Here is a 10,916-nt window from a genome sequence, read left to right as displayed (position 1 = left end):
CTTATCGTTTTCCTTTAACACTTATCAAAGTGTTTTATAGCTAATGCTATTCTTTTAACATTGCTAACTGAATCTTTTGCTTTCCCGTTTCAATACTCTTTTATCTTTACCGTTCACTATCTTGACCATACTTTGATACCACGTAGCTCTCAGGCTCATGGATCAATCTTTCATACCATTCCTTTTTTAGTATCCCTTACCATTTTCATGGTAATGGAAACGTAATATAGGGGATTACGTTTCACGTCGCATATATGTTATGTGTTTCATGCGTTTTTTTTAATTTGATTCTTCTATAAGCAACTACGTTTAGGATAAAGCCTATGTGCGCGGGTTTCTTAATCTAACACTTTAGGCTTTCATCTCATCAATATCCATCTGATCAACCAATCACATAACAATAAAACAATACAATTATTTCAATCACATAAGCACATATGGCATATAAACACGCTAATCATATAAACATGTATGGCACACAACAAAAAATCAGGTCATACCTGGTGGTGCCTAACTAGACTCGCCCCTTTCTCGAGTCACGATGCCACGTTCGCGTTTTCTAGCGCGTGTAATATTACTTCTACCTCTTTGCACGAGTGCAGGGTTATGCCAAGTACTACTGGCGCAATCCTTAAACACATGCATATGTTATCGAAACGTAGTACGCATCCTTGCCTCAACCACATACTTCACAAAAAGCACACAACATCTCACAAATCGATCGATCAACCTTAGTACAAAACAATCAATCAATGACAATCAGACTCAGGTACGACTTTTTTTTATAGCTGCAGTAGTTCCTAGGTAACCTTATGAGTAAAACAAATACTTATCACAGACTGGCAGTGATATCAATCTGCCCCAAACCATATTAGCAGTAGTAACTGGACTAACTGCTCTGATACCAACTTGCTTTGTCACGACCCAAAATCTCGAGTCGAGACCGGCGCTAGGGAATGGGAATGGTAGTTCCGAAACCCGTAGCAAGCCTAAAATTCACTAAAACGTTTTCTCAAAACATCAATCATATATTGGCATTATAGCGGAAGCATATACATATACACATCTTTATACACTAGTAACTTATTGACACAAAATATTTGGGCTTATTGTTTCCGTATCATGTACGTATTAGCCCGATACATACTATTGTTCAAAACCATATCATCACAGGTATTCACCTTCCGTGTACAAAACATATATAACTACAAAGACATCAAATCAGAACCGACACTGTATCAAAATGTTGTACTAGACCACAACTCTGGTCAGGCAAGACACTACTGCAGCAACTACGGAAGTCTGGACTGCACACGACAAGATTTACTTCCGATCAAAGAATGGACTTCTAGCCAAGTCCAGAATATAGGTACCTGAAAGCAAACACTGTGGGGGTCAGCTTTGAGCTGAGTGAGATATACATTACTCACCCTATTATCAAAATAGCATCGCCTTTATAAAACCATTGTGTGCAAATACAAACTTTTCATATACATATACTTTTAATCCATTACAAACTAGTTAAATCTCTAATTCATAAATAATACTCATTTTCATTTTACCTCACATACACAACCAACCAAAGGTTCTAGCTGTGACATGATTAACAACAATATTCTCAACATCTATAAAACTCATAATGACATGAACATCATATCAACAATTGTGATATCCATCTCTGTAATAATTAATCAAACCCTAGGTCTGTAACCAGGAACACAACACTGGCTTACAGCCTAGCCAAACTCTTTCTAGGCCACCTGACGGCTAACCCTTCTACTTCATTAGCAGGCTCGGCCCTTCTCCCTTCACCGACCATCGTTCAGGACTTAGCCCGATGTCATGCGCATTGACACCTAACAAAATATTCTCCCATGTGCATATCTCTATCTCAGCACATAATCACATGTGAATATCACAACTCAGCACCTCTCACATACATCATTACAGAGTGGCATATCACCAACATATATGTCAAACCATTTAAGCACAACTAAATAACCATTTGGCCACAAAACCAAATCTCAAAACAATTTCAACAACAAACACTTTAATACATCATTAACCAATTAAAATGACTATCCAATAGCCAACAATGCATATCACATTTCTAATTCGAACCATATACACCTCACAAGTTGCATATACAAAGAAATACAAATAAGCCGTATACAAACGACACAAACCAATCCAATCAAATCAAGCCAATACAAACAATCCAAGCCAAACAATACAAATCAATCCATATACAAAACAACCAATCCAATCCGAAACAATCCAAACAATACACATTTGCGATGCGTTTAAGTACTACTCATATAGTATATTAACATAGATTTAATTACGATAATGCGAGTAAGTAAAATATACTCACTGCTTGCTTATCCAAAATCCTCGTTATTAATAGCGTAAGCTCCCTGAGCTCCATGTCCTCTATTAGTTTTTTTTTGTCGAACCTAGGACAAATCATATAGATCTCGAGTGAGATTTTAAATCAATAGATACTTAGACTCGAGATAAACAAGTTGCATAACTTGTCGCATTATCGACCCCGTAGTCGAATATGTTTTCTAATCGTAAAATAGTCCGACCTCTAAACAAAACTGACATTCTTATAGTTCAGAATGTCCTCTACAAGTTTTGTTTAGGTCTCGGACTAATACTAGCACCCGAAGGTGTCGGAAACTAGCCCTTAACTTATTAACTTGAGCTGTCCAGAAAATCAGAACTGTTATGCGCGTCGTAATGTTCTGATCTGTTTTGGCCACTTAGAGGCCGAATCCGCAGAAACCTAAACCTAGACATATTTAGAAGACACTCTTAAGTTTCTGTACCAACAAACAGAACTTAATTAAGAGCTATATAGCCTGAGATATAACCCTCTCAACAAGGCTGTTTTGCAGGGCAGATTCTGCAATATTTATCTAACTTTCATACATTCAAACTTAACTCAATTCCCATCAATATTAAGCTATTAGACTTAAAACCAACACTTATAGAACATTTATAATCACTTAACATCATTCTATTTTATAGACGCATACCACTCTACCTTCACATATCAAAATTTCAATCTCATAACACCATATTCATAAGCTAGACTAAATGATCATCAATCATCTAACATAAAAACTTCAAATACCATGACCTTTACCTCAAGGCCGAATCATATAGCTTAGGATTTCAGAATATTACCTTTTCTTGTTGATGTCCCTTGGCCAAATGATTTTAAGCATCAATTCACCATGACTTTGCTCCAAATAAACTCAAGATCATCCTACAACATCAATACACAAAGCCCTTAACCTTAACTCAAAAACCCCGAACTGATACCTCTGAAAACCTAACCTTATATTATAATCTTTACCTCAAATTGAAGCCATAATTAAATAGAGGATCCTTTCCTCGTTCCGTGGTCGCGAGAATCGCTCAATTCCGTTAAGAAACGAAAAAGATATGGCCAAATGAAGTTTTGAGGGTTAGGAGAAGAAGAACATACGGGATGATCTTCATTTCAGCTAGAGAAATGAGGTTTTGCTGATTCTTAATTTGTTTTTCTTGCTTTTATATATATGGCCTAAGTTCCTCTTTAGTCCTTAGACTTGCCACCTCCTCACTTCACAATTTGTAACTTTTCTTTCGTCCAATTTAGTCCGTCGAACGCTAAATCTTTTAGATCCGATCAATTCCATATTATTTATTTCCAAATAAATAATATTAGTCCAATATCTTATAATATCACTTTCCGATATCTTATTTTTGGCAATTTTAGCCAAAAACGCTCATATTCCAATTTTGAGCTAACTTGCACTTTTTCTCTCTTTTGTGTCCAAATTCCACTTTAATAATTATCGATAACCATTTTATCGATATTATTTTTATAAATATTAATTCCTGTCTATATTCTATTTAATTTCTATTTTCTGGGAATTAAAAGCTCATTTTCAAATTTTAAGCTAAAGTTAACTTTTAGCCACTTTCTCAACTTTATCTCTTTAATCCAATTCCTTCTTTCTTATGGAATATTATTATTGAAATTTTCTTATTAAAATTTCAATATCGACCTACTCGTTTTCTCTTTATCCAACTACTCCGTTTAATTTCTTACTTTTCTCATTTTGACAATTCAAAATGAGACTCATCGACTCTTTTCGAAGTCTCGCAATTCCAGGTTATTACAACAACTCCGGGGGAAAAAAGCGACACTGGAGGGCCCGCTTTTTCAACACCATAATACCAAACTAATCCGATGAGGGGAAGCAACCCAATTGCTTTCAACCTAAAATCGGAGGAGCAACAAATGCCAGGCATGGCAGCACAAGATTCGTACAACGAGATGCTGCAAAAAGATGCTAGAATCTGTCCAAAAAAATCTGGACAAATTGGCTAGTGAAGCCAAAAGAACGAATAATAGGCACGAAGAAACTATGAAAATCCTAAGGGAGAATTTCAGCCCGACAGCTCTTAGAAGAAGAGGAAGAACAGAAAACGCAAACCCAAATCGCCGAGAGACAAGGGGAGAAAACAACAGAAGCAGGGAACCCCAGAATGGAGGAAACGAGGAAAGAGACGAGACAAGAAACCAACGGGAGAATGGAACTAGAAGCAACGAAGAAAGCCCAGGCAATCAAAACAAAGACAAGTCCAATAAGCAATCACATGAAACACCCAGAAACGAACAAAATCAAGATGATGCCCGAAGCGGGTTGAATTCAAAGAGAGAAGAGCGAAGGGAGAAGGAAAAAGAAGATGCCCCACCAAAAAGCAAGCGACAAGACAAAGATGCGGGGAAAAAACAGCCAAAGAAAAAACATCAAGAAGGGGAGGGCGAATCTTCGGAAGCGCCCCAAAAAAGCAAAGCCACATACGTAGTGGAAGAAGACTTAGAAGAAAAGATCGCCAAAGCACTCAAAAAGCTAAAATCGGAAGAGCTAGATATAGACGATCTCAGGCTGAAAGGATCACCTCTCTCGCCCGAGATCATTGAAGAAACCATCTCGTATAGCATGAAGCTACTGGTCCTGCCAACCTTCAACGGAGAAGGAGATCCCGAGATCACACATCTAGATTCACGGCCACCATGGGGCTACTCAGCGTATCAGACGCTATTTTATGCAGGGTCTTTCCGACCACGCTCACAGGCACCGCCTAGAGGTGGTACAACAAATTGAAACCAGGATCAATCAAGAGCTTCGCTTCGCTCTCCACAGAATTTCTCAACAGATACCTAACAAACATACCAGCAAAAACTACCGCCAGCATCTTGAGATCCTGCATCCAAGAAGAAGGAGAAACCTTGCGAAGCTACATCGAACGATTCAACAAGCAAGTTATGAAGATTGACAACCTAAACGTCGATATGGCGACTGAAGCATTGCGAGAAGGAACACGATTCGGAAAATTGGTAGACAAGCTACTAGTTAATAAACCCACGACTTTCTCGAACTTGATGGGCATAGCCCAGAAATACTTCGAGCTAGACGAAGGGTGAAGGGCGATTCGTGGAAAAGAAGCAAAAGGAAAAGAATCGAAAGAGAAATCCAAAGAAAAGTCGAAGTCGAAACCCGATGACAGGAGAGGAAGGCCAGAAGAAAATAGGCGATTCGCCCCCCAGACAAGGTACGAACTGAGATATGACCCCAGAGATGACGAGAACAACTTCACACCGCTGAACACCAGCCGAACTAACGTCCTCATGTGGATCAAAGAAAACGTCAAGAATGTGGTATAGCCTCCAAAGATGAAAGCCGAGATAAGGGACACCAGAAAATACTGCAAATTTCACGAAGACTACGGACATGAAACGGATAGCTGCAGAGATTTGAAAGTCAAGATCGAAAGAATGATTGACACAGGCGAACTAAGGAAATTCGTGGCCCGAAAAGAGAAGAGCAATGACAAAGGAGAAAAAAGAAGCAGGGATGACAAACCAAAGGAAAAAGAAGATGAACGCCCATCCAAGATACTGGGAACCATACATATGATCAATGAAGGTGGACACAGCAGCTCTACAATCAGGAGAAAGAAAAGGAAAGAAGTGATGAACATCAGAGAAACTCACATGCCGCCCATAATCTTTGATGTTGAAGATTATGAACATGTCAAAGCACCCCACATCGATGCCTTGGTAGTAACTACTATCATTGAAAAGTGGAACATGGAGCGAATCTTAATCGATGAAGGAAGCGCAATGAACCTTATGACAAACGCAGCGTACAAAATGCTTGGAGGAACCGCATCAAGGCTACGCCGAGTCCCGATTCCATTGTCAGGACTCGGTGGCCCCTCCATCAATCCACTAGGAGCAGTTACCTTGGAAGTGATAATTGGCCCAGAGAGAGGAATCAACAAGAAAGTAATGTCACTATTTAACATAGTAGACATGGAATTAACATACAACGCCATCCTCGGAAGACCCTTCCTCCATGACTCAGCTGCGGTGACTAGCATAAGAGCATTGGCAATGAAAATACCAACCGAGAAAGGAGTAGTGACGCTGAGAGGAGATCAGAGTATCGCCAAGAAATACTACGACGAGTCCGTAGTAGATCTTCAAGAGAACAAGACCGAGAAGAAGGAAGAATAGGAAACAAAAACGACCCATCACCAGTAACAATTTTATGTCTTACCCGATGGCGTCAAAACTATCTTTAATGTTTTGTATGCAGTCTTTTTATCAATAAAAGTTCAATTTCCCTACTATATGATTAACCAGACGAATCACTAAAGAAACAAAAATCAAGAACTTCCATGAATGATTAAATCAAAGATGAGCAAAAAATGAAAATATGAGTTTAGATTAACTCAGAAAAGGCAAATCGTCAAAAAAGGCGAATCGCCACAAAAGGCAAATCACAAAAAAAAGGCGAATCGCCACAAAAGGCAAATCACCAAAAAAGAGTTTAGATTAACTCAAAATAAAAGAAAAATTACAAGTGCTAACTCAAATAAAAGAGTTTAGATTAACTCTGTCAAAGCAAAAACGCCAAACGAGGTTTAGAATAACTCCCGGGGCGAAACGAATATCTAAATCAAGCATCAACTCGGAAACATTGAATAAAACAGAAGCAAACACTTATATTGAAGCAAAAAGAAAATATATTCATCGCGAATTATAAATAGATACAATAAGAAAAAACAAAAGAAATAAAGTCTATTTAGCACGATCCTTAGACATCCTATCGAGAAGATCGCGAGCGATGGCTTGAGGATCCAACCCATTAACTCCAGAAAGATCAATATTTGGGTTCTGCTCCAGAAGCTTCCTCACAATTGCAAGACGATACTCGCTAATCAAAGCAGAATAAAAAGCCTTCGTATCAAGTAGACGGATATGAAGCCCTTCTACCTCTGATCTCAGCTTATTTCTCTCCTCGCCAACAAGAGTATTGATCCGAATGAGCTCTTCGATCTCCTGAGTCAAGTCATTAGCTCTCTTTTCGATCACTTTGACTTGGCGGTCATTAATCGCATCCTACGCTTTAAGTTGCGCAAAAAGAGAATCATGCTCCTCCAAGGGTGCCTCCAAGGGTGCCTCCAATTTCGCCCTCTCAGACTCGGACGTCGCCAAAAGAGAAGATAGACGCTCAACCTCCTCCTCAGCACACTGACGGCGGTCATTCAACACCAAAACAGATTGAAGAGCCTACAACACAAGAAAATAAATCAATAAGGAAATAACGAATTCAACAAACAGTATACTCAACAAAAAATCAACTTACAGAGAAGCCATGAAAACAAGTAAGATCGGAGAGTTCCTGCCCCGGCCTAGAGCAGAACCAAGTAATGTCGTCAGGAATCGCCAAAGTCCGAATGTATTCCGCCAACACCCTAGGGTTCAGTAAACTAGCCGGATCGTGACCTTCAACCCACTGCACCAGATTGGGAGCAGATGAAGAACCTCCGGGAAGACTCTCCCTTGAAGGAGAATCATCGCTAACTCGACGTCTCTTTCTAGACGAAGAATCCGTATTTTGATCCGGGAAAATTTCTTCCGGATCAACAACAATCAACCCGCCCGAATTCACCTCCTCGGCCTCTTCCAAAACAGCAAATGATGCTGGAGGGGGAAGTGGAGATGTAACGGCCTCATCACCTGTCGGTTCTTTAACCACATCATCATCGTCTATGACAATAACACCATTGCCAGCAGGCAATACTGTCTCGGCAGGAATAATAGCCGCCTCGGCATGAATTACAGCAACTTCGACGTCGCCAGGAATAGGCTCGGCGATGTGAGCTTCGGGACCGCCCATCGGAACATCCAAATCTACTTTAAATCCGGAAAGGAAATCGTCAGAAGAAGAAGACATCCTACAAAAAGAAACATCAAGTGAACTTAAAAACAAATAAATATACCTTGGAGAAAGGAGTAGCAAAGATCCGCCAGGCCTTGAGGAGGATCCTCCAAAGGAAACCATCGATGCCGAAGATGACTATTAACCAAAACATCTAAGACAGGACGTTGAAAGACACTATGGAATGATAAATCAGAAGCAAGTGTCGACTCAGACAAACTTAAAGGAGACAGACAGCTCCGGACTTGATGAGAAGAAAAACCATCCGAAAATGAAGAAAAGCAAAATTATGATAAACAATAAAGAAACGCCTTTGCCAGCGGCTGGTCAGACAAGGAAGATAAATACGAGACCGACCTTTCCTATCAAGGGCAAATACGAAACAACCATCGCATTTCCTAAAATATACAAAGTAATACAACACATTAAGAGAAGGGGCATAACCCTAAAGCCTACACGCCTCTGCAAAGGCGAGCACTACTTTAATCGTACCAGGATAAAGTTGCCCCAAGGTAACTCTTAAATCCCTACACACTTCTACTAAAAACGAATCTAAAGGAAACCTAAGACCAGCGGCGAACTGCTCTTCAAAAACAACCATCCTACAAGACGAGCCAGGAGAATCAGAGGCAGCCATATCGGCACCAGGTAATATTACCCTATAATCAAAGGGAAAACTATACTTAAAATAAATATCCAAGACTTCGCTCCTACAAAGCCCTGATCTGGTAATAGCCATAGTAGTGCATGCATCTTCCACTCGACTAAGAGGCATCTAGAACAGGAAATCACAAATATGAATACAAAGTAAAGATCAAACAGAGAATATATTGAAGAACATATTGAAGAACACCAAGGACAGAAAAACATTTTCCAGAACAACGATTGTGAAAAAATAAAGAAAGCAGAAAAGCATCTTCAACATCCAAAACACAACTAACAAGAAGAAACATACCTGAAAATCTAGAGAAACGAGTTATGAAGAATAGAATAAGCAAATGAAGAATAAGGAAAAGATAATTGCAGAAATGAGAGTAATGAGAATAATTTCGAAATAGAAGTAAGAGGAAGAAGAAGATATATAAAAAGTTTAAATACAAAGAGTTTCAAAATGACAAGCATTCATCAAATCATTAAATGATGGCACGTGGCAATAGAGAGAATCTTACCAGAGAAGAAATGTAACTCGCCGATAATACGAAACGACTCGCCTGTAATATGAAGCGACTCGCCCAGAATATAAAAAGACTTAGCTCCAAAAGAGCTAAAATCTATTAAGGCATAAATACCAATCACTTCAGCTCACTTGCGGGGGGGCTAATGATGGATACTGAATCCTACAATAAATACAGTGAAGCCGAGTCATAGGAGATCCATTCTCGGGTGATACCGGACTCCCCATAAAGACCTAAATATATGAAGAAGGCGCTGAATCCCTTGAGATTCGGCAATATACCGACGAAGACCGAATCCCATAGGATCTGCCCAAAGCGCGTTAATCCGGGATTCGGGTAGATCGCCATATCTAGAAGTATCTTCCTATTTGGACACAAACTCCAAACATGGAAAGATAAGCTCTACCTTAGGAAGACGATACTATTTAGGAAGACATTCCTAAATAGGACTCATGTCTGAATAAGGTAGATCACGACAAATCAGGGTGAATCCCTACAAGGTAGCTCGATCCCTACAAAGTAGGATTCACTTACCTATTACGACTCTACAAGATATATTCGGCTACTATAAAAGGAGCATGAGGTATGCCTAGAATCACAATTACATTCATATACTCTAAACGCTGCTCAAAGCTCCAAACTGACTTTAGCATCGGAGAGCTAATCAGACAACCACCGTCCGGTTAGCTTCTACCCTGTTTTGCAGGTCTCATTCACCGGTTCAGAAGGCAGACTCCATCAGTTCTTATACATTTTTGAATCAAGATAATTTTTCATATACTCAGCTTTTTCAGGTAATTGATAATTGATAATTTATGAAATTATCTTAAATTATATATTTTCTATATATAGTATTTTATTTATATTTATTTGTTTAATTATAAATTTTTAATTTTTTATGATGCAATTGCAAATTTTAAAAACAGTAGAATCGAATGAATTTTAAATTGTGCCGAGATATTTCGATAAACTGGATTATGTTTTTTTTTCTTTCTATTTGGTCCATTTATACAAAATTGGAAACATGAAAAATATTTTCTCTGTTTCGATGAATTAAATATTCATATGTTGATATTGCCGGCTTATTCATTTTTTAAGTTAGAAATTTAGAACAGCACAGTTAATAAAAAATTATGAGATGGAAAATTTTGTTTATCAATGTCCCATGTGATTGAACACAATGCATAGTAAAAGTTGATCAAGTATTCAGCTCAGTTTTTAAAATTCTTTGAATATTTAACCAAGAACTGAACTAAATATTAACCAAAGTGTTCTGGCTTTTGCTAGTTACTTTGTTTAGTAACATATTTTGTTTTTTCACCTAAAAAAAATCTTACATGTGGCAGGTTTCTTTTGGAAACAATTTGTGGCAAGTTTAGCAGGTTGTGTAGAAATTAAATATCTGATTTAGTCACTCAATTTTCATACAAACTTTATATACACT

At 38.5% G+C, this 10,916-nt stretch overlaps 1 long non-coding RNA gene across 1 annotated transcript; it reads right to left on the bottom strand.

Moving 5' to 3' along the window:
- Positions 1-867: 867 nt before the first annotated feature.
- On the bottom strand, positions 868-3,590 carry LOC126657383 (uncharacterized). Its single transcript, XR_007633316.2, has 4 exons — positions 3,368-3,590; positions 3,196-3,277; positions 2,375-2,456; positions 868-1,373 (listed from the first exon to the last, which is right to left on the bottom strand). It is a non-coding gene; the product is annotated as an uncharacterized LOC126657383 (long non-coding RNA).
- Between the last annotated feature and the right edge of the window lie 7,326 nt (positions 3,591-10,916).

The sequence above is a fragment of the Mercurialis annua genome, linkage group LG7 (genome assembly GCF_937616625.2).
Source record: "Mercurialis annua linkage group LG7, ddMerAnnu1.2, whole genome shotgun sequence".
Taxonomy (NCBI): Eukaryota; Viridiplantae; Streptophyta; class Magnoliopsida; order Malpighiales; family Euphorbiaceae; genus Mercurialis; species Mercurialis annua.
This window is presented reverse-complemented; position numbering and strand designations above follow the sequence as displayed.